The 25559-nt window shown below is 42.7% G+C and overlaps 1 protein-coding gene across 1 annotated transcript in view; it reads left to right on the top strand.

The window, feature by feature from the left end:
- GGT1 (gamma-glutamyltransferase 1) overlaps nt 1–25559 on the top strand; it is a 174405-nt gene that overhangs the window by 101362 nt on the left and 47484 nt on the right. The window lies entirely within an intron of this gene.

Genomic DNA, 25559 nt, shown 5'->3' with positions numbered 1-25559 from the left:
TATTTAGAGAGGGTTGCGGAAGTACTAAGACTGGGTGCCATTATGACAATACATATTAAATACATCTTGAAATTTCCACAACAAGTCCAGCTCACACTTTATAAGCAGCTACAGCAACCGTTTATTTTCTGTTTTGGGATAAAGGTTATGCATAAATAAATAAAAGCTGATCAGTGTAAAGCACCCTGTCTGTGATAAATGCAGCCACCACATCTAATGCCGCGTACACACCATCACTTTATGTGATGAAAAAAAATGACGTTTTTAAAAACGTCACTTTAATTGACTGTGTGTGGGGGAAAACGTTGTTTTATGTCTTGTAAAAAACGACCAAAAAAAATTGAAGCATGCTTCAATTTTATGTGTCGTTTTTCAAAAGTGCACTTTTTACTTCACAGAAATTGACCGTGTGTAGCAAAAAACGTCGTTTTCTAAGACGTTTTTTCATCCACGCATGCCCAGAAGCTACTTATGAAGCAAGCTTCAATGGTAAAACGTGGTGGAACGTAACCTCACTTTGCAAGAACATTGTGAGAAAAACGATGGTGTGTAGGCAACTTCGTCTTTGAAAATTGAAGTTTCAAAAACGTCATTTTTTACTTCACAGAAAGTGTCGTTTTTTTTCATCACATAAAGTGATGGTGTGTATGCGGCATTAGAACTGATAAGCTGCAGTATAATAAATGTTTGCCTTTAAGATTAATACTGCTTTAACTCCTATGCTGTTGGAAGGTTTGTTTTCCTGTTATTCTATCGTCTTTCACTTGTATGTGATTTTTTTTTTCATAAGTAAAAAACAAACAAAAAAACATAGATAAATGTAAATGATAATAGTGATTGATAAATGAAAAGATTATAATTCAGCCAGCAATGATGTCAGATGCCAGTGCATTGATAGCTACTGGTTTCCACTGGCAATCCTGATGGCAAGAAGCTGCATATGGAAAAAAAGTGAATTGGCTATTAAGATCCGTGTTTGGAATGCACTTCTGTGAACAGAGAGAGTGGCTGTTCTTCTGATTTGAAATATTGTAAACTATAATTTTTAAAGTTAATACTAATCTTTGCCAAAAAGCATTCATCTTCATAGTTTACTGACAGCCCCTTTCAATGTAAACTGTGAGAACCTCCTGTCATCATGGAAACAGCACACATAAATAAAAGCTGAACAGTCAACCCTGCTCAAACAAAGCATTTGTTCTAGAGCTCAAAAGAAATGATGAAATCTAGCTATGCAAACAGAAACGAAAGTAACTTTTAAAAAGGCTTAGGCCCAGATTCACAACCGAGATACGACGGCGTATCTCCAGATACGCCCTCGTATCTCTGCGTTGCGCCGCCGTATCTATGCGCCTGATTCTTAGAATCAGTTACGCATAGATATCCATTAGATCCGACAGGCGTAAGTCTCTTACGCCGTCGGATCTTAACTGCATTTTTTTTTGGACCGCTAGGTGGCGCTTTCCGTCGAATTCCGCGTTGAGTATGCAAATTAGCTAGATACGCAAATTCCCGAACGTACGCGCGGCCGACGCAGTAAAGTTACAACGTTTACGTTAGGCTTTTCCTGGCGTAAAGTTGCCCCTGCTATATAAGGCGCAGCCAATGTTAAGTATGGCCGTCGTTCCCGCGTCGAAATTTGAAAAAGTTACGTCGTTTGCATAAGTCGTCCGTGAATGGGGCTGGACGTCATTTACGTTCACGTCGAAACCAATGACGTCCTTGCGGCGTACTTTGGAGCAATGCACACTGGGAAATTCCACGGACGGCGCATGCGCCGTTCCGCAAAAACGTCAATCACATCGGGTCACAGTAGTTCAACATAAAACACGCCCCCCTGATCCAAAATTTGAATTAGGCTGGCTTACGCCGGCCGATTTACGCTACGCCGCCGCAACTTATGGAGCAAGTGCTTTGAGAATACAGCACTTGCCCGTGTAAGTTGCGGAGGCGTAACGTAAATCGGATACGTTACGCCCACACAATTTTACGCGGCTCTACGTGAATCCGGGCCTTAAAGTGTATGTAATGCCAAACTTCTTTTTTTTTTTTATAAAACAAGGAAAGCGCAAGCCCATCTTCGGATTGGCTGTCAGGTGCAGCCTCGATATATAAATACTAATTACAACAAGTGCAAAAATGTGTGAATACTAATAAACAGTGAATAAATAATGAAAAGGGCGCAACAAGTGTAAATTAATGTCCATATATTAAGCAAGTAATTGATAAATAAAAAGTTCAAATACATGCAGATATACCGTATTTATCGGCGTATAACACGCACAGGCATATGACACGCACTCTAACTTTAAGAGGGAAGATTCAGGAAAAAAACTTTCCACGGCCCCCTCCGTATAACACGCAGGCACAATTTACCCTCTATTTTCAGAGTAAAAAAGTGAGTGTTATACGCCAATAAATACAGTAATTAGCAATGAAGGTGCAGTGTTCCAAATTAATATTCTCCAAACACCGTGCTTTCAGAAAGTGCAACGTGCATATTAAAGTGCTTCACCCGGTGTGACAATCCAATGCGCGCACCGGATATAAGGCCATAAATGACCATCAGGCATGTAAAGGGTTCTTTAAGGATCCTTTCTATTGCGACCTCTCCGAAAACAGGATCAATTCCCAGTGAATTCAGCAGAAACTGCTCTTCATAATAAATCTGTATGTTCCAATACAGGTTCTCCAATCTCCTTAATCATATACAGGCCCCGTCGTACCAGCGTACTCCTCAGACTTCTCCCTGGAAACCATCACACAACTTCTACCAGACTCTGCCCCTATGGACATTAATTTACACTTGTTGCGCCATTTTCATTATTTATTCACAAATATATATATATATATATATTTATGGTCGTTACCCTCTGACCGAGAGAGATGTGGATCACATAAACACGCGACAAGACTTACAACATAAATAGACCTGAAGTGTGCCTTGGTGGTCTGGTCAGTATGCCAAGAAAAGGGGGCATACCCAAGGTAAGTAATGGGTAGTTAATTGAAGAAGGATATGCTGAGAAGTGCCCTGAAAAAGGGAAGGGCGGGAGGGTGTCGAATGCGATTGAATGCGCAGACTCACGGACATGAGGTGAGCTGGAAAGAGTCGGCCCAGTGACGTGTAGTACCGCACACTGAACCGACAAAGAGCATGTGTGAGTGGGCTGCTTAAATACCCTCCGGGCTCCTCCCATAAACTCAGGCCACCATACTGGCCTTCTTATTTATGGTCGTTACCCTCTGACCGAGAGAGATGTGGATCACATAAACACGCGACAAGACTTACAACATAAATAGACCTGAAGTGTGCCTTGGTGGTCTGGTCAGTATGCCAAGAAAAGGGGGCAAAAGACTCAGATAGGGAAATAGTTTATATTGATTTCTTGTATTTATTTAGCCAGCTTGGTAAAGGCTTGTGCCATTCCTTCATGAGGATTTGGGATGTATGTGGCAAAACAAGGAGACTTCCATCAGCCTGGTATCTTGATTACGTAGTCTGATACTCCCTGTTGGGAGGCAACTGAGGCTGCTCCAAAGAATGTCCAGAGAACTGACTGGGGTTTGAAGCCCAAGTTACTTAGGAGGATTCTGACATGCTTGACACACTGGCTGACACTCAGGGAGCTGGTTTAGAAAGGGTAGCAACGAGCTACCATCAGATTGGCTGGGTAGATGGAGCAGTAGTGGGTCGAGCACCGTCACTGTGCGTCAGGCGTTGTCAGTCTGAAACAGGTTGAGGTCAACCCCAGGGGCTGGTTTGTTGCGTTTGCAGACTGTGAGAGTGTAGTGGTTCGAAAGCGAGTCGGGTGGCGTCGGAGCAGTGTGTGACTGCCGGAGCCGCTGACTAAATTCACTAGGTTGTAGGGAACCGTAGAAGGCCTGGTAGATGGCTGTTCGGGTGACTAGTCTGGGCAAAGCCCTAAACAGGGAACGAGTAAGGATTTTAGACATGTCCCTAAAGATGGGACTCTTGAAAGGTAGGCGCTTGCCACTGACTACAGGTTGGTGCTTCTGTATGCCCTGTAGGAGGGACTTGACTGCATGGGCTCGAGAATACTGACGGTTTACTGGGGTCCTGCAGGGACAGGAAATGCTGGATGCCATCTAGATATGGCGTGATAGTATTGAGAAATGGTCAGCTGCATGTGGCAATACGATATGAAGGCTAGGATGTGTCCAACTGCTGCTTCGGGGCAAGGGGCCAAAAATTTGCGATTAGTGTTCCAAGCAGTGCGATAGGCCTTCAGTGTGTTGCGTGCCAAGGAGTGGTTAATAAGTTGGATTGCGTTGGTGAGATGTGACTTCAGTCCATCGTCAGCAATGTCCATGGTGGGACAGGGATAGTTGTTGGGTCGGCTCCAGGCTCTTGCTGGAAAAAACATCCATTCCAAGGTTGGAATAGGAAAGCGCATCAGCTGCTTTTTGCATTTGCCTGGAAAAAGGTCTACATAAGATATTAACTGGTGACGGAGTGACAGCTGCGCGAGCCTGCGCAGGAAGTGATGGGGAGTGACTTAGATCTACCTTAATTGATGATGTCGGCTGTGGCCTGATTGTCTGTGGTGAAGAACAGTGTCTGTCCTGTTCAAGTGTGGTCCTAGACGTGGGCAGCTGCCACGATGGGGTGCAGCACGAGGTGTGATGAAGACTGGGTGAAAAAATTTAAGAGAATTTCTGGGGGCCAAGTTTTGGAGAACCAGTGGCGGCCTAAAAATGGCTGCAAAAGCCTTTGGTGGCTCGGCTGACACTGCCAGGATGAAGATTGAAATGCTGTTCTATCAGGTGGGGAAGTTGTCCCACATAGCTAAGTCTGCTACTGATGCTTGGTCTAGTTTGAGAACTTGGACTGGATCTTGCATTGGTGTGAGAAAATCAAGACAATACACAGGTGCTCAACAAGACGATATACATGCACTCGCAGGCCAACGTGCACTCGCTGGTGCTGGATGAAAACCTGAACTAACCGCAGGGAAAAAACACAGAGAAAAGATGAGTGGCCCGCGTGCCACTGAAGATGAATGGCCAACTGGGTGCCACTGTGTGTTTGTGTGGCTGATTGTTTGTCACTGAGGTGTGTTTGCAAGTTTAGTTTGTATTCGGGTTTGCACGTAGGTGCCTGCCGCAAAGTGTTTTATACTACTGCAGACAATATTGTGCGGTTGCAAGGGTGTCAGTGAGTGTCAGGTTGCTGGGACGATATTGTGTGGTTGCAGGGGCCTTGTCGAATGCGATTGAATGCGCAGACTCACGGACATGAGGTGAGCTGGAAAGAGTCGGCCCAGTGACGTGTAGTACCGCACACTGAACCGACAAAGAGCATGTGTGAGTGGGCTGCTTAAATACCCTCCGGGCTCCTCCCATAAACTCAGGCCACCATACTGGCCTTCTTATATATATGATACAAATCATATTCCTTTATCTAAGCTCTAAGGGGCAGATCCACATACATACGCTGCGCCCGGCGCAGATGTCAAATACGCTACGCCGCTGTAACTTACTTTGAGTTGGTTTGAATCCTCAACGAATTTGCGCCGTAAGCTACGGCGGCGTAGTGTATCTCTCACGGCGGAATTCAAATTGGGCGGGTAGGGGGCGTGTTTCATTTAAATGAAGCGCATCCCCGCGCCGAACGAACTGCGCATGCGCCGTCCGTAAAAACTCCCAGGGTGCATTGCTCCAAATGACGTCGCAAGGACGTCATTGTTTTCAACGTGAACGTAAATGGCGTCCAGCCCCATTCACGGACGACTTACACAAACAACGTAAAATTTACAAAATTAGACGCGGGAACGACGGCCATACTTAACATTGAGTACGCCACCATATAGCAGCTTTAACTATACGCCGGAAAAAGCCGAACGAAAACGACATTTAAACATGCGACGGCCGGTCGTACGTTCGTGGATCGTCGGAAATAGCTAATTTGCATACTCGACGCAGATTACGACGGGAACGCCACCTAGCGGAAGCCGAAAAATTGCATCTAAGATCCGACGGCGTACGAAGACGTACGCCTGTCGGAATGTAACACAGATGCCGTCGTATCTTGTTTTGTGGATACCAAAACAAAGATACGACGCGCCAAATTTGAAATTACGCGGCGTATTAAGAGATACGCTGGCGTAATTTCTTTGAGGATCTGCCCCTAAATGTTTACCCCCCCCTTTCCACATGCCCTCCCCCAAAACAACCCACTCAAACAAAAAGAACAAAAACAAAAAAACACTGAAGGGGGTTCTCTCTCCTCCCCTTCTCTCCTCCCCCCATCTCCCTACACTTGCATCAATTCCTCCAGATTCCCTAAACTCCATCCATTTTCCCCATGTATTGCGCTATATCTCCAGTGAGTCCTCTTCTATATGAATAGTTTCTTCTATGGCTCTTATCATTTCAACCCTTGCAACCCACTCCTTCATGCTCGGAACTTCTTAAGTTCTACAAAAACTTGGGATCAAACTTTTAGCTGCATTTAAGAGGAATGGGACTAGGGTATTCTCGTAAGAGGGACAGTTTTCCTCATATCATGAAATAAACAATCCCAAGGGCCCTTCTGAATCCGTTCTTCCATAATCTAGTAGATTGCTGCCAAGGAAATAAGAGGGCTGAGTCAGCGCTTATCCACACTTCAAACCAGAGTAGATGACTAATGCCGCGTACACACGATCGGTTCGTCTGATGAAAACGATCCGATGGACCGTTTTCATCAGATGAACCGATCGTGTGTGGGCCCCATCGTTTTTTTTCCCATCGGTGAAAAAACTTAGTCTGTTTTTAAATTATCTGATGGTTAAAAAAACAATAGAAAAAAACGATCGTCTGTGGGGAAATCCATCGGTCAAAAATCCACGCATGCTCAGAATCAAAGTCGACGTATGCTCGGAAGCATTGAACTTCATTTTTCTCAGCACGTCGTTGTGTTTTACGTCACCGCGTTTTGACACAAAAGTTTTTTTAACTGATGGTGATGAAAGTCGGCTTCATCGGATATCTGATGAAAAAATCCATCGGTCCGTTTTCATCGGATGAACCGATCGTGTACAGGGCATTAGAAATTAACAATATAGAATGCTGTAATGAAATTGACAACCTTAAAAAGGAAAATGCAACATTACAGACAAGATTGGAAGACTATGAAAATCGTGCTAGATGCTCTAATTTGCGCATTAAAGGTATTCCTGAAACTGTAATTGACTTACAAGCTACAATGACAGCACTTTTCCAGGAACTACAACTAGCCATTCCAATAGACCGTCTGGAAATGGACAGGGATCATAGAGCCCTAACACCAAAAAAATCTGATGGTCCACCCCGCGATATCATTGCAAAGTTTAATTTCTACAGAACAAAAGAACAACCACTATCTGCAGCAGGGAATAAAGAAACTCCTAACTTCCAAGGACATAGGGCCAGATTCACAGAAGAGATACGACGGCGTATCTCTGATACGCCGTCGTATCTCTCAGAGTATCTATGCGACTGATTCATAGAATCAGTTACTCATAGATAGCCCTTAGATCCGACAGGTGTAATTGACTTACACAGTCGGATCTTAGGATGCAGTACCTCGGCCGCCGCTGGGTGGAGTTTGCGTCGTATTCCAGCGTCGGGTATGCAAATTAGCAGTTACGGCGATCCGCAAAGGTTTTTCCCGTCGTTACGTCGGCGCAAGTCTTAGTTTCCCGTCGCAAAGTTAGGGGTGCTATTAACATGGTGCAAAATTACTCCACCATATTAAAGTATGCCCGTCGTTTCCGCGTCGCTTTTGAATTTTTTCTTTTTCCCGGCGTAAGTACGTTACGCACGTCGCGATTCACAAAGTTCGCGCAAAGCACGTCTGGAAAATTGCGAACGGAGCATGCGCAGTACGCCCGGCGTGGGAGCGCGCCTAATTTAAATGGTACCTGCCCCATTTGAATTGGGCGGGCTTGCGCCGGACGTGTTTACGATACACCGCCGCAAGTTTACAGGTAAGTGCTTTGTGGATCGGGCACTTACACTGAAAACTTGCGGCGGTGTAACGTAAACGGGTTACGTTACACGGCCGCAATTCTACGTGAATCTGGCCCATAATTACCAGCTTTTTGCAGACTTGTCCCAACTTACAATAAATAAAAGAAAGGCCTTAAAACCCTTTCTACAAGTATTACAACGCAATCAAATTGCATATCAATGGGGATTCCCCTTTTCAGTGCGTTTAGCATTTCAAGGCTCTAAGTTTACATGTCGTTCTGCCAACGAACTCGAAACTACTCTTCAAGACATGCATCTGCTGAACTCGACACAGAATCAGGAAACCACTCGACGAAGACCAACATCATCCTCTCCAAATAAATCTTCTGCGTTGCCAAGGAGAAATGAGCAACAGAGTTCACACAAAAGGGGCCGATATTGATCGCCTGACCAAGCTCCTGATGACTCTTATTGACTGAAGAATACTATATACCCATATTTCTCTCTCTACTTGATGGATACATTCACCAATTCTTACTGTCTATTTCACATTTGGCAAAAAAATTCTTCTTATTATACTTTTTTCACAAGAAAATTCTTATCTTATACTTGTACACACTCGGTTATGTTAATGTCAAAATTAGATATCTTTTCCATTTTCATAACTTCATACTCTTATGCCGCGTACACACCATCGTTTTCTGCGATGGAAAAAAACGTCATTTTCAAAAACGTCAATTTAATTGACCGTGTGTGGGCAAAAACGTCGTTTTCTGTCTTCTAAAAAACGACAGAAAAAAATTGAAGCATGCTTCAATTTTATGTGTCGTTTTTGGCCGACGTCGTTTTCTGTGTTCTAAACATTGACCGTGTGTACGTAAAAACGTCGATTTAAGCCCGCGCATGCTCAGAAGCAAGTTAGGAGACGGCAGCGCTCATTCATGTAAAACGACTGTTCAGAATGGAATCAGCACATTCGTTAAGGTGTTTTTCAGCTTATAGACAAGAAAACGAAATTTAAAGCACAGTCACTGAAAATCACGAATCGTATCTCACCAAACTTTTACTAACACGCAGCAACACGATATCAGCAAAAGAGGCCGTCTTCCGCATGGAAACGACCCTTTATAGTGACGTCGTGCGTGATTGACGGAACTGCGCTGTGCTAGAGCGTTGTGAAAAAGCGATGGTGTGTATGCTACGTCGTTGTTCAAATTGAAGTTTGAAAAATGACGTTTTTTTAAAGCACATAAAGCGTCGCATTTTTCCATCGCAGAAAACGATGGTGTGTACGCGGCATTAGGATCCATTTTTCATCTTTTGATTAATAAGACGGCAAAATAGTCCTATTATCTTTATTGTCTTTTCTTGTAATTTATCGCCTCAAGGAGATACTTTAATTGTCGTAACAAGTTCTTAATGTCACATATTGTAACAACTGCTTTACTCCAGATCCAAGATAAATGGCTTAATGGTAAAAATAGATCAATCTTCAGTATCCATATTTATTTTCCATTACTTATCCCCCAGTTCCTGCAAGTGCTAAAATATTCTCGTTACTTGTATACTTATAGAAACTTGCTACTAGTAGGCTTTGTTGTTCTTTCAGGAATGTTTCTTGAGCTCTCTTTTTGCTACTCTTGGTTAGTTCATTGATACAGTGGCCAATGTACCCTTGGGGGGAGTTTTTTGACGCCCCCCCCCCCCCCAACGGATGTGTTATGAGATTATTTCTGTTTTATTTACTATTCAAAATGAAGAAAATGTATGTTTTATTATTAGATCTTCTGCTCTTTTCTTTTCTATCCTTCCCTACCCCCCCCCCCCTCCCAGAGGCAGATCTATCTATACAATTTACGAAGGGCAAATCCACTTTGCACTACAAGTGCAAAGTGCTGTAGATCCGAGGGGGACATGCAAGGAAAATAAAAAACATAATTTTAGCTTGCATATGATTGGATGATAAAATCAGCAGAGCTTCCCCTCATTTCAGATCTACCCCTCAGATTTACAGCAACTACACTTCCAAGTGCACTTTCAGTGCAATTTCAAGTTCAAGTTTTGCCTTTTGTAAATAACCCCCAATGTTTTGGAAAACATGATATCTTACCTCATGCATTCATAACCCTATGGGTCCAATAAATATACTTTCCCTGAGTAGTCAGGGCTTAAACATCCCACAAAAATGCACCAAAGCCTTTCGTTCATTTGCCACTAAAAAGCACATATCCTGAGCCTTCAAGAAACCGACTTCACTTCACTTCACACCACAAATTCACTAAATTTTTCAGCAAAATGTACTCACAGGTCTACACAGCCTCAGCTTCAACTAAACAGCGAGGCATACTTATTGCATTTCACCGCAATAACCCATTCACATTATTAAAGGAGATTAAAGACCCGGAAGGGCAATATTTGATTCTAACAGGATATTTGCATGATACAGCCATAACAGTAGTTTCATATTATGCCCCCAACAGAAGTCCTACCTCGTTCCTTTCTCATCTTTTACAGGTAATTGAATCACATAAAATAGGAACGTTACTTTTTTGTGGAGATTCCAATCTAACGCTCTTTCCCTTTCCAGACAAATCACCTATGTCCCAATCTAATGTCCCTAACAAACACTCTTTTTCACAACTTATTACAAAACATAATTTAGTAGACTCCTGGCGTGAACTGAATCCAACCAAAAGACAATTTACCCATTATTCACATCCCCATCGCTCATTCTCATAAATATAGACTGCATATTCCTAACTACAGGTATGGTGCCTGAAATCCTAACATCCAAAATTTTACCAATCCCATGGTCGGATCATAGTGCAATACTTACCACTATAGCCTCTACCATTCCAAAAGCACATGATCCGACCTGGCTTTTTAGAGATTAGCTACTTAAAAACCCGACACATAAACTTAATATTGAACTTGCACTGAAATAATACATCGTAGACAACTCTACCCCTGATATATCACTGCTCACTGGGAAGTTCAAAAACTAGTTTTACGTGCTATATGTATGAGACAAGCGGCTCTATATAATCGAGAATGTAGAGCTTTATATAACAAATTAGAAACAAACTTTAACAATTGCTACATGGCATTTCAATCCAAACCTTCCCCCTTGTTACAATTGCAATTAGATAAGGCTAATCTTGAAATTGACCTGTTTCTCACAACATCAGCAGACAAAACTATTAATCAATCATGCCACAATTTTTATATGAAAGCTAACAAACCAGAAACTCTATTAGCCCGCACACTCAAATCTCACAACTCTCCCACTAAACCTATTTGCCTCAAAATGTCTAAAGATGTATATTCGAATAACCCAGTGAAAATACTTCAAAAATGTAAGACACATTTAAACACTTTATATTCTTCTAACACTGAACTGGATACATCCAAAGCATTATTTTCCCCACATTTCCCTTCCCCCATTATCCACAACATAATTAGAGCTTCTAGAGAAACCTGTATCGGTTGAAGAGGTGTCCAGTGCTCTCAAAACACTGAAAATAAACAAAAGACCTGGCCCTGGTGGATTTTCCGCACTAGTAATATTGTACATGTATTGAAACATTATCACCCACCTTAACTGATGCCTTCAACTCTTTACTATCAGGTTACTCATTTAGAGAGGAAACATTAACAGCAATTATTTGTATGCTTCCCAAACCAAACTCGGACGATAGCATCTGTTCGAACTATCGTCCTATCTCCTTATATATAGATAGCAAAATGTTAGCCTAGATCCTTGCAACTAGACTTATCACATTCATTGGTAAAATCATACATTAAGACCAAGTAAGATTTATCCCTATCCGACAAGCAAGTGATAATATTAGACGAGCCACCCTTCTATCAATTGCTGCAAAATGACACCGTGTCCCAGCCTATTTCCTCTCATTAGATATAAAAAAGGCATTTGTCTCCATTTCATGGTCCTATATGTACTATACTCTTAGTAAATGGGAATTTGGCCCCCATTTCTTACAATGACTTTCAGCACTTTACCACAAACCTAAAGCATACATTAAATATGCAGGCTACTGTGGTAGAGAAGCAGTGCAGGCATATTTGGCTCCGATACCCCTCCTGGAGCTCTCGGTGGGGGCGGCGGAGGAGCTTGACCTCCCCATTGCGGTGGAGGAGGTGGTGTCGGCTATAAACTCCCTGAACACAAATAAGACCCCGGTAATGGATGGGTTTCCGGCAGAGTGGTATAGCACATATACAGACAGCCTGGCACCCCAATTGCTCAAGATGTACATGGATGCCTATCGGGGGGGGGGGGGTACTCCCTGAATCCCTGAGAGAGGCACTTATAGTGTTGATTCCCAAGCCGCACAAGGACCATGATCTTTGCGAATCCTATAGACCAATATCGTTAATTAATGTGGATGCAAAGATCCTTGCTAAATTACTGGCTAAACGTTTGAATCTGAAGATTGCGTCCATTATTCATCAGGGTCAGATAGGTTTTATACCTGAGAGGTCGACAGCAATAAACCTGCGCCGACTTTTCACTATTCCACAGTCTGAAGGGTCCACACCGGATACTCGAGTGGTGGTATCCTTGGACACGCATAAAGCGTTTGATTCCATTGAATGGTCTTATCTTCTAGCAGTCCTTGGGCGGTTGGGGTTCGGCCCCAGATTTATAAAGTGGGTCCAAATACTGTATGCTGAACCACGGGCTAGGCTTAGGGTTAATAATGTCATCACGGACTTGTTTCATATTGCTAGGGGCACGCGGCAGGGGTGCCCATTGTCAACCCTGTTGTTTGCTCTGGCTATAGAACCATTGGCTGCACGGCTGAGAGAGGATGTGAATGTCAGGGGCTGTACTATCAATGAGTTGGAAGAAAGGACATCCCTCTACACTGATGACATGCTCCTGTATCTGGCTAAGGCGGAGGGCTCGCTGACCACCGCTCTGAGCATAATTTCTGAATTTGTAAATTTTTCAGGTTTCAAGGTGAATTGGAATAAATCAATTGTGTTTCCCTTTAGCTCAGATAGTCCCCCGCGGTTGCCCCCGGACATCCCACTTAGAGTAGTGTCCAAATTTCCTTATCTGGGAGTGGATGTCCAGCTGCCGATTGGTGCTTATATGAGTAATAACCTGACCCCTATGAAGCTCCGCTTGAAGGAAAGTCTGCAAGCATGGGCTAAATTACCCTTGGGCCTCCTTGGGAGAATTACCATATTTAAAATGATCTATTTGCCTAGGTTTCTTTATTTATTCTGGCATGCCCCAATCTATATCCCTAAACCTGCAAGGGTGTCCCTGGAAACGCTCTATTTGCCAATAAAGGTGGGGGGACTGGCCCTACCGAATTTGTACTGTTATTACCTTGCGGCCCAGTTAACACACATGCACTGGTGGGGGTTCAAAAACTTACGTATTTCATCAGTAGCCACTCAGGCAGCCCAGGTCCACTCGTTTGAAGGACTAATTAACGTCCTCTATAGGAATGGCCCATACCCAGAGAGAGGGGGGGACATATTGAAGTTGTCCTATAAAATATTTCATATCTGTAATGTAAGGGTGGGGGGTACTAGTCTTGCAGCCTCTCCCAATGCCCCTTTGTGGCATAATACTCAACTTAAGGAGATAGTCGAGGTACCGGATGGGTCGCGTTGGGCGGCGTATGGGGTTAAGTATGCCCATCAGCTGTTCAAGAATGGGGTATTTAGAACCTTTATAGATTTGAAGACAGAGCATGGAGTTCCTAATACATTCTTTTTTAGATACCTTCAGCTGCGCCATGCCGCAATGGCTCAATACGGTGGGGGGGTGGTGGCGCTCTCCCCCTCCAGTATGGAAAAATTACTGACTGATGGGGATCATTCGCAGCTGATTTCTAAGTATTACTTTATGTTGTTGACGTCCTCCTCCCCCAGAATGGAGAGGGTAAGGGCGCAGTGGCAGGTGGTCCCTTACAGAGGAATTCTGGTCTGAAGCCCTTGACTCATTGGTACCCTCGATAATCTCAGCTAGGGACAAGTTGACGCAATTTAATTACTTGCATAGATTATATTACACTCCCAAGCGATTGCACAAAATGGGTGGAGGGGAGTCATCTGAATGCCCCCGCTGCCATGCGGCGGAGGGTGACTTTTTCCATATGGTGTGGCAGTGCCCTCGGGTGGAAGGGTTCTGGAAGGAGATACTATCATTTCTAGAGGTTAACTTGGAACTACCTAACATATGTTCCCCAGCTAGATGCCTTTTGGGTGATCTGGAGGAGGAGGAATTACCTGCATCACAGAAAACATTATTGCGAATACTGTTCTGCTATGCTAAGAAGGCCCTGGCCATTAACTGGCGAAATCCATTGCCTCCATCTCTGCAGGGTTGGTTGAAACTAGTGAATAATGCCCTGCCAATGTACAAACTGACATACACAGCTAGAGGATGCCCAAAAAAATCGAGAAGGTGTGGGCGGGATGGCTTGAGAAGGTCTCGGGAGATGTGGGGGTATAATGGAGGTACTGGTTAAGATGTAAATGTAGATACATGAGGTAGAAGAATGTTGGACTGGAGGAGGCCGAGATGGAATGCGTTAGGCACCAGGAGACACAAGGGAAATGAGTATTTTTCTCTTCTTTTCTTTCTGTGTTTCATGTGTTAAGTTGATGGCTTTATGTTAAAAGGAAACGGAAAAAGGGTACTGTTATTATGCTTGCCGGATAGTGTGTACATGCTGTACAACTATGACTCTGAGTTTGTCTGAAATTCTTTCTGACCCATAAGATGTGAAAATGTGTACTGTATTATGTTGCTTTGTTATATTCTGTACAATAAAATGTACACTTTAAAAAAATAAATGCAGGCTACAAATCTGAAACATTCAACATAGAAAGGGGCACACATCTAGAATGCCCGCTCTCACCTTTTATTATTTGCTTTGCTTAATAAACCTTTAGCACAGAATAAGAATGGAACCGTCTATAACAGGCATAATAGTCAAACATCTATAGCACTGAACATCTCGTTATCCACTACAGAAAAATTAATTGTACAAGAATCATTACCCTTCAAATGGGCTATACGTAGCATTCCTTATCTGGGTATCCAGCTCACTGTCAGCCACTTGGATTTATTTTCTGCCAACTATCCTACTTTACTAAAATTAACTACAAACTTGCTTTTAACATGGTCATCCATACTGATACCATGGGTTGGGAAAATAAATATAATAAAGATGGCTATACTTCCTAAATTCCTGTACCTTTTCAAGATTCCTTCCAATACACATCCTGGCCTATTTCCTTTAGGCTTCATTCACACTTGGCGGACTCCGTCGCTACGGAGTCCGCCTGCTCCGGTCGGCTCAGCGGGAGATCAGTCCGCAGATCTCCGCTGAGCCGACAATGACAAGCTCCTCTCTGCTCACTTGTCGGGAACCGCTGTCTCCCTATGGAGCGATCTGATGAAAACGGACAGCATGTCCGTTTTCATCAGATCTTACCCGATCTGATCCGCATGGACGGATGGGGACGTGGCCCCCATACGTCTGTTTTTAGCGGGTCGGATCGGGTGTCAGCGGACATGTCTCCGCTGACATCCGACGCTCCATAGCGATGCATGGAGCGGCCGTTCAGGTCCGCCGACAGACGGACCCGAACGGCCAAGTGTGAATGAGGCCTAAGAATTATACAACAAAAATTTATAAAATTTACTTGTGGAAAACTCAAACCACGAGTATCCATGGTGGCCTAGGATTTCCAAACATTTCATTATATTATAAAGCCGCTCAACTAGCACAATCCATAAAATATCACTCCAAAACTGACATTCCCCTGTGGGTTACCATCGAAGCAATAGATTGTGACCCTCTCTCCATACACAATATTTTATGGTTATGTCCCATAGATCGTAAAACTTTAAAAAAAAACAATCACTAAACATTCTCTAGCTATTTGGGATAAACTCAAAGGGGCAGATCCACAGAGATCTGCACGCGCGCAGCGTATCAGACATACGCTACGCCGCCGTAACTTTCCTGGCTTTGGTTAGAATCCTGAAAGATTGCGCGCCGAAAGTTACAGCAGCGTAGTCTATCTCTGGCGGCGTAATGGCGCGTAATTCAAATCGGCGATTAGGGGGCGTGTTTCATTTAAATTAAGCGCGTCCCCGCGCCAAATGAACTGCGCATGCTCCGTTTCTAAATTTCCCGCCGTGCATTGCGCTAAATGATGTCGCAACAACGTCATTTTTTTAAACTTAGACGTGAATTACGTCCATCCCGATTCACGGACGACTTACGCAAAAAAAAAAAAATTCAAAATAAACGCGGGAACAACGGCCATACTTAACATGGCAGATCTAACTATACGCGACGAAATACCAGCTTTAACTATATGCCGGAAAAAGCCGACTAGAGACGTCGTAAACAAATGCGCCGGCCGCTTGTACGTTCGTGGATCGTCGGAAATAGCAAATTTGCATACTCGACGCAGAAAACGACGTGAACGCCACCCAGCGGACGCCGAAGTATTGCATCTTAGATCCGAAGGCGTATGAGGACGTACACCTGTCGGATCTAACTCAGATGCTGTCGTATCTTGGTTTGAGGATTCAAACCAAAGATATGACGCGGGTAATTTGAAAGTACGCCGGCGTATCAGTAGATACGCCGGCGTACTCGCTCTGTGGATCTGCCCCAAAATCTCTCATGGTCTTGCAATCCAAACATAATCCACTTCTATCTTTTCTCAAAAACCCAGCTTTTTATCCAGCATGGACTTATCCCAGATCTTTTCAGGCTTGGTCTAAAGCAGGTATAACATGTTTACATCACATTAACCTAAATACAACAATCCGTCCTTTCTAGATTTATGCAAGTCTTTTGGGCTCCCCCAATCAGAAATATTTTGTAACCTTCAAATTAAGAACTATTGTATTCCTTTCTTAAGCATTGATGGTTCCGTAGATGATTTTACTAAGTTTGAAAATATATGCATGAAAGACCCTCATGCCAGAGGTCTCAAATCAACAATATACTCCACATTACTTGTTAAATCAGAATGCTAAATTACCATCTTTTGTGGTTAAATGGGGAAAAAGATCTTGATCGAACTATAGATAAAGCAGAATGGTGCGCAATTTGGTCCAATCTCAAATCTTTTCCTCCTAATGTGATAGATATTGAAACCACCTACAAGGTTCTCCCACGCTGTTATTTGGTTCCTGCTACAATAGCTAAATTTGTGCGTGATTACTCAGGTCTCTGCTTTCATGGCTGTTAAGAACAAGGAACATATATACACATGTGGTGGAATTGTTCTATTATAAAAAAAAAAATTGGACAAAGGTCTTTTTACTTGCTTCAGAAATGTTTGAAATGACAATAATGACAGATCCAGAAATTGCCATTTTAAATATAAAATCTGATTACATGACTCGTAAACAATTCAAGCCATTCATACAACTTATGACGGCAGCTAAACAGACAATAATTAAAGCATGGAAAACTCCCTTACTAAACATAGCAGAAAGAAACCAAACACAGAATGAATCGGACATTGTTGCATGCAAAAATGGAAGCCCTAGATAAAGAAAATTTGAAAGGATAAGAAGATCTATGGAAACCATGGGTTACACATTGTTTACCTATAAACTTTGACCACCAGGTGATCCAGTCATGGTAACTAACATTTGTATATGCAACAATAATAAAACTATAAGAATAGATTATGCCTCCGGGAACACCCCATGCCCTCTGTCCCCCCCCCCCCCCCCCCACCTTTCCTTACCCTTTTTTTTTTATTCTTCTCTTCCTTATTTCTCTCCTATTACCATTTCATAAGGTGATATGGAATAAATATACTTGCTATTTTGACAGAACACCTGCAGTCAGAAAAAGGCAGCGGACATCTTAGTACATCCAGTTACCTCAAAGCTACCTGAATTTCACATTAATTTTAGCAATAAAGTGAGCATATATAACTATAGTATACAGTAAAACCTTGGTTTGCGAGCATAATACGTTCCAGAAACATGCTTGTAATCCAAAGCACTTGTATATCAAAGCATTTTTTTTGCAGGGTATAAAAGAGAAGAGAGGCACCTCTAAGTGTAGCAATAAGTTGCTAAATGTTGTACCTTCATTAAATGTAACCATATTGCTACACTTAAATAGTGTTGCTCACGAATATTCGTATTGCGAATATTCGGCTCGAATATGGCATATTCGAGTATTCGCGAATATCTCGAATTTCGCGGCCAATATTCGCAATTCCGAATATTCGCATTTTTTCAATTTTATTTTTAAAACAGATCACATCCTATCGACGTCTAAAAGCATTGCTGGTATGATTAGAGACCCTGGGCCGAGTAGCTAAGCTGAGGCGATCCTTTTATGTTGCCGAATATAAAAAAAAAAAAAAAATTGCGAAATTTCGCTAATGCGAAAATGATTGCGAATTTTCGATAACTGTGGTAGGAGAACTCTGATTGGCTCTGATGCAAAAGAAGGGCGGAGAAAGTATTTTCGAATATTCAGAAATCGAATATTCGGAATATTTTATCAAAAAAAAAAATGTTGTGAAATATTTTGACAACTGTGGTAGGAGAACTCTGATTGGCTCTGATGCAAAAGAAGGGCGGAGAAAGTATTCGCGAATATTCGGAAATCGAATATTGGTGATATTTTATCGAAATTTCGCTAATGCGAATGCGAAATTGATTGCGAGATTTTGACAACTCTGATTGGCTCTGATGAAAAAAAAGGGTGGAGAAAGTAATCGCGAATATTCGATTTCCGAATATTCGCGAATACTTTCTCCACCCTTCTTTTGCATCAGAGCCAATCAGAGTTCTCCTACCACAGTTGTCAAAATATTTCACAACATTTTTTTTTTTTTGATAAAATATTCCGAATATTCGATTTCCGAATATTCGAGAATACTTTCTCCGCCCTTCTTTTGCATCAGAGCCAATCGGAGTTCTCCTACCACAGTTATCGAAAATTCGCAATCATTTTCGCATTAGCGAAATTTCGCAATTTTTTTATTTTTTTTAAATATCACGAATATTCGATTTTAGCGAATATTTCACGAATATTCGGCTATATATTCGTGATATATCGCGAAATCGAATATGGCGTATTCCGCTCAACACTACACTTAAAGTCCCCTCTCTTCTTTTTTATACTCAGTTGTGACATGACGCTACTCTTATATCAAGACATCGCTTGTATATCAAGGCAAAATTTATTAAAACGTTTTTCTTGTCTTGCAAAACGCTCTCAAACCAAGGTTTTACTGTATTGACATCTGCAATGCTGTTTGGATGTTTTATTTTGAAAGGTTTAGCACTGAGAAATATGTGGCGTACCAACATGGCCTCCGCCACCTTCCCACTGCTGATGCCCCGCTGCTTTCAACATGTAACATCCAAACAGCATCACAGATGTCAACATACTATATTTATTTATATATGCTCAGTTTATTGCTAAAATTACTGTGAAATTCAACACATAGCTGGGTGTAGTAACATGTCCACTGCCGCTTCTTCTGACTGCAGGTGTTCTGTCAGATGAGCAAACCGGGTAACAGTGGAACACATGCGCAGCTGACGGAACATCATTTCCGTTACTTAATCTGACAGGTCACCAGATTCTGACGCAACACCAGCAAAGGAAGTCAGATTAAGTTTTTAGAACAAATGACTGCAGTGAGCACAGTCCTAGTGCTGGAGGTGGTGGTATCGAGTACTGCCTTGCTGCAGATAAAAAAAGCCCTGCTGACTGGAATGACACTGCAGTCACTTCTATAAAAGTATAAATATACAGAGATTCTGTATATAGATCACCTCACTAATACAAGGGAGCTGTGAGATATCAGTGTGGGAAATTTGTATATGTTCCAACAGAAACAAATTCCTGAATGAATGTATAAAAAACATGTTGCTTTTTGTGTGCGTTGCTGCCACTGAATGCAAATAATGTAGTTCAAAGGGGCCACCCTACAACTGCCCTGAATGTGGCTGTGGTATGGTATTATGGTTACTATCGTGTTAAATCAGGTGATGAGGAGGTGACATATTACCTCATCATCACCTCACAAACTGCATGGATCACTTTTCAGAGGGGTGACAGTCACTTCCGCACATGTGAACGAGCCCTCAAAGCAAAACATCCCATTCCGTCTGACTGTTTTAGATGTTGGATTTTAAAAGTAGCAGTAAGCCTGCTGATCTCACAGGTTTGCTAATCTCGGCTCCGGGGGGAGGCACCAGCATCTTCAGTGAGGGAATCAGGAAGTGAAGTCTTGTGGCTTCACAGCCTGGTTCCCTACGGTGCATGCGCGAGTCGCGATGCGTGTCCTGACTGGTCCCTGTTGTCTTCTGGGACCTGTGTGTCTCCCAGAAGACAGTGTGGTTGGGGGGGCGGAGGAGCTGGACATGATGTAGAATCTATCTAAGTGGGACAAAATATTTGTATTAGAAGGGTATCCATAGCTCTTGCCTGACACATACCTCTGTTATCAGCCTGATAACTCCTGACAAATTCTTGGACACATCAGATAAAAGCAGCCTGACATTTCTGTTGGGGGAGGTTGCTATAAATAGATTAACAGGGAGCTGGCCCTGTTACAAAACACCTCTGAGAGTCTCTGCCTATGATGAGAGGGGGTGTGTGTCTTTCCTCCAATCAGTAATTTTAGCCATCTTGTCTGTCTGCCCAGACATCACACTTTGTGTTAAACAGGAAGCGAAAATTTCCTAACACGATCTGAACGTTCTAAACAATATATACATGGGAAGACAGCAGATATACATGTAAAACTTATGTAGGGAGATTTGGTTCATCCCTGTGTATCATCTGAGGCTGTTCACTTCACTGGGTGTATGGAGGGTTTACATCCATTTTAACCTGCCTGGCGGTGTTCCCGAGTGTGACTCGGGGTGAGATTTTCAGGCTGCGAATGGTAACCCCGAGTCACACTCGGGCTTGCCTCGCTCGATGCAGAAAAAAGGTTTTCTTACCTTTTCTCCGCGATCCAGCGTTGAATCCTCGCAGTGCACGGCGGGCGGATGTCCGCCCGATGCTGTGTGTTCCCCTGATTCCCTTCCCTGCGAGCGTCGCGACGCAGGGGGCGGAAGGAGGGGGGGGCGGCACGAAATTCAAACGTATAAAAAGTAAAACAAAGTAAAACACAGTAAAAACACACTGATATCATTGGATAAAATAAAAAAAAAATACAGTGACCTTTGATTGCCCCCCCCAGTGCTTTCCAGTGCCCTGTCTGCAGAATTACTGTATCAGTGTCTGTATATTGCACAGCAATAATGGCAAAGCGCGCCTCTGCATCAAACTCATTATGCGACCTGCTGCCAAACAGCGACAGCGATGCCGAATCCATTGCGGAGGAGCTGAGCGACAGCGACGTGTGGGAAAGTTCATCGTCGGATGCAGAAAGTGATGTGGTTGACGATCCTGCACCTGTGCCCAGCGACGTGCGGACCTGGTGCGCAATTGATTGCGCTACGGAGCATGTAGCGCCCCCTAGGTTTCCGTTCACAGGATCACCTGGAATAAAAGTGGACATAGAGGATGACAATCCCTTAGAATACCTCCGACTATTTTTGACCGATGAGGTGATCGACAAAATTGTTTTGGAGACCAATCGGTATGAAGAACAGCAATCTGCTACCCAGCAGTTATTTTCAAGACGCAGAAAATGGGAGCCTGTGACCAGCGAGGATATATGGAAATTCCTTGGCCTCCTAATTTTGCAGGGAGTGGTGGGAAAACCACTCCAAAAGTGGTACTGGACCACAAATAAATTATTGGCCACACCTTTTTTTGGAACAGTAATGTCCGAATATCGGTTTTCACTTATAATAAAATATTTGCACTTTGCAAATAATGAGGAATTTGACGAACGGTCTCATCCAGCTCCAAAGCTTAAAAAAATTTGGGATATTTACCAAATGGTCCTGCAGAATTTCCAGCGGACCTACATACCTGAGAGGGACATTACAATAGACAAGTCTCATGGCCTACAAAGGTCGCCTAAGCTGGATTCAATTCATTGCGTCTAAGCGTGCTCGCTTTGGGATAAAATCCTTTATGTTATGTGAGTCCAGCTCGGGATATATTTGGAACTCAGTACTTTATACTGGCAAAGGGACCAAATTCTCCCTGAGATTCAGTGATTTTGGGATGGCAACCGCGTCAGTGCTTTCATTGATAGAGCCCTTGCTCAACCAGGGCTACTGTATCACTACGGACAATTTCTATACGTCCCCAGAACTATACGAGTTCCTACTTCTGAATAGGACAGACGCTTATGGGACTGTGAGGCCTAACCGGCGTGACATGCCGTCAGGATTTCCAAACAAAAAGCTTGGGAAAGGACAAGTAGCTGCATGGCAAAAGGGGAAAATGTTGGCTCTGAAGTGGCGGGACAAAAAGGACGTTTCCCTTTTGAGCACGGTCCACAACACCTCGACCGCCATGGTCCATACCAAAGGTGGAAAAGACGTTCTAAAGCCACAGGTGGTGTTGGACTACAACCACACGATGGGAGGTGTGGACAGGGCTGACCAGGCCATGACTTTTTACCCTGCAATGAGAAAGCAGCAAAAAAAATATTATAAAAAGATTTTCCGACATCTTTTGGAGCAATGTCTTTGGAACTCTTTCATCCTGCTAAAAAAAAAAAATGTCAGATCTATCGTCCATGCGGACTTTATGTGGAAGGTGGCTGAACAAATTTTCCTCAAAAACCAAACACCAACGGCGGTAAACCGTTCTGGACGACGGGCTTCTGGGGTTGTAAATCCAGAGCGACTAACTGGTCGTCATTTTTTGGACCATGTACCACCCATTCCAAAAAAAGCAGCACCCACACGGATGTGTGTGGTTTGCTGCTCCAAGCGCGACGCCAGCGGAAGGAAAATTCGCAAAGAAACGCGCTACTGTTGTCTCGACTGTGATGTTGGACTTTGCGCCATACCGTGCTTTAAGGATTTCCACACCCGAGACATTTATTGAATTATCATTTTGCACCCCTGTTTGACCCCCCAAAAAATCAGAGTATCTGAATATATTATTTGTTAAAATTTATTGAATAAAAACTATTGTTATTATTAAATTATTATTTGTTATTATTTATTATATTATAATTTATGATTTTGTGTTTCAAACTTTGTCATAGTCTATTAGAGACTCTGGTTTGGACAGATTTAGGTGAGTTATTCCTAAGAATTGCAGGCCTGCAATCTAAAACGCCAAATTTCCATGCAAAATAATGGTACCGCTTTCAGCACCTTTTTTCAGAAAGAATCATACCGCCAGGGAGGTTAAGTACTGAATTTTGGCGCCATTCCACGAGCGTGCCCAATTTTAAAGTGTGACATGTTGGGTATCTATTTACTTGGCCTAACATCATCTTTCACCTAAAAATTGGGTTATATTTTTTTTTTTAACGCATTTTAAAAATTTTAAAAATTGCTGCGCAAATACCGACCACCATTTTATTCCCTAGGGTGTCTGCTAAAACAAAATATATATATAATGTTTGGGGGAGCTGAGTAATTTTCTAGCAAAGAAATTATGATTATTACATGTAGGAGAGAAGTGTCAGAATTGGCGTGGGTGGTAAGGGGTTATTAATAAGTAATATACAAATAATTATTATATATTGTTTTTAATGTAATTTACTATATTTTCAAAAACTGTACTCAACGGAGAAATTACGGAAGTTTGAAGTTATAACTCAAACCAGTAATTTCACAGTTAATAGATGAATAATAATATATTATGTTATAACATATAGCATATAAATATATGATTCAGCTTGATTATAACAATATCTTTTCAACAGCATCATATTCTAACTCTCACCTGTGTGAGAAAAACATGGGATTGTGGGTAAATCTTATACCTATAAATCCATGTATTTCCTTGTAGTTAAGAAGGGAGCATTTGTTTTTTAGGCACATGCCCCTTCTATGACACTGCAGTGAGAGGCGTGCTTCCACTGCAGCATTGTTATTGGACAGCTGGGGCTAATGTTACTTTACCATTGGTCCAAGACTCCAAGCTGTCCATTCAGCTCTGTCATGAAGGGCACTGTGAGCTCAACCTCTCAGTCTGCTGCAAACAGAGTGTGCCAGCTTGTAATTAAACTGGCAGCTCTGTATGTAGCTTCTGACAGGCTGCGCAAGGAGCTCTGTATCTCCAGAACCATAGGTCGTAGGAGCCCTACATTTTTACCACTGGTGGGGTAGGACTTGGGCTACCTACCCCTCAAATTGGGGTCTCTCTGACCTTAGGACGCGGCGCCACAACAAGCTCGATTTTTGCACGTCCTTGGTGCAGAGTATCATCTCCATCGGGAGTCTACTACCACAGATGAGCCTTAGGCCTCGTACACACGACCGAATCCATCAAGAAACTTGGTGGCAGGGCTTTTTTGCCGAGGAAACCGGTCGTGTGTATGTTTTTCATCGAGGAAACTGTCGAGGAACTCGACGAGGAAAAAAGAGAACAAGTTGCTCGTCGGGCTGGTTTTCGACGAGAAACACGATCGTGTGTATGCTAAGAAACCCGCGCATGCTCAGAATAAAGTATGAGAGGGGAAGCGCACCGGTAAAAGTAGGGTTTGTAACGGAGATAGCTCATTTGTTACGCTGTAACAGACTGAAAAGTGCAAATCGTCTCTTACCAAACTTTTACTTAACACGAGACTTAACATGAGATTAGCAAAAGCAGCCCCAAGGGTTGTGCCAGTGGAATCAAACTTCCCCTGCCATTGTATGTGTTGTACGTCACCGCGTTTCAGAACAAGGAGATTTGGTCTTGACAGTGTGTACGCAAAGCAAGCTTGTCATGTTCCTCGACAAGCCTAACAAGGAACTCGTCGAGGAAAACAATGTGTCTTTTCCGACGAGTTCCTCGGTCGTGTGTACAAGGCCTTACTTTTACTTTCTTAACGTGAATGCTCATTTGTCATTTGCCAAACCTTGCTATATTAAAATATTACACGTATGCCCTGTACACACGATCGGAATTTCCGATGGACTTTTTCCATCGGATTTTCATATCGTTGGGTTTTTTCATCGAAAATTTTGATGAATTTTAGATATAGAACTTGATCTATATTTTTTTTGCTGGAATTCTGTCGGAATTCCGATGTGATTTGGTCGGGCAAAAGCCCGATCGTGTGTAAGCGGTATTAGAGGCGCTATTCTATTTTTTTTATGCTTAGCTTCACAGAAGATCTTTTGCTCTAAATGTTATATGATCTCCTCCTACATGTTTGTCTTATGAGTAGTTTGGGCTTGGGCAAGTGTTTGTCTTCCTACCTTCGTGTGAGTACCAGCAGAAATGACGTGGGTAAATCTCAATTATCAAGTGCATTTGAAACAAAAAGAATTGCTATATTCATAATTCTCTATTTATTGTTACTATGCAGAATTGATATAGTGCTACTACAGAATAAAGGGATACAGTACAGTTACAATATATTTCAGAACAAGAGGTCTAGGAGGGCTTTGCTCGTGAGAGCTTACAATCTAAATGGAAAGGCATGTGAAATAAAAGGTAGTAACAGTGATGATGAGCTGACAGGGA

This window comes from Rana temporaria, chromosome 1 (genome assembly GCF_905171775.1).
Source record: "Rana temporaria chromosome 1, aRanTem1.1, whole genome shotgun sequence".
In the NCBI taxonomy this organism is placed as follows: Eukaryota; Metazoa; Chordata; class Amphibia; order Anura; family Ranidae; genus Rana; species Rana temporaria.
Note: the sequence above shows the minus strand (reverse complement) of the source record. Positions and strands in the feature narration are given on the sequence as shown.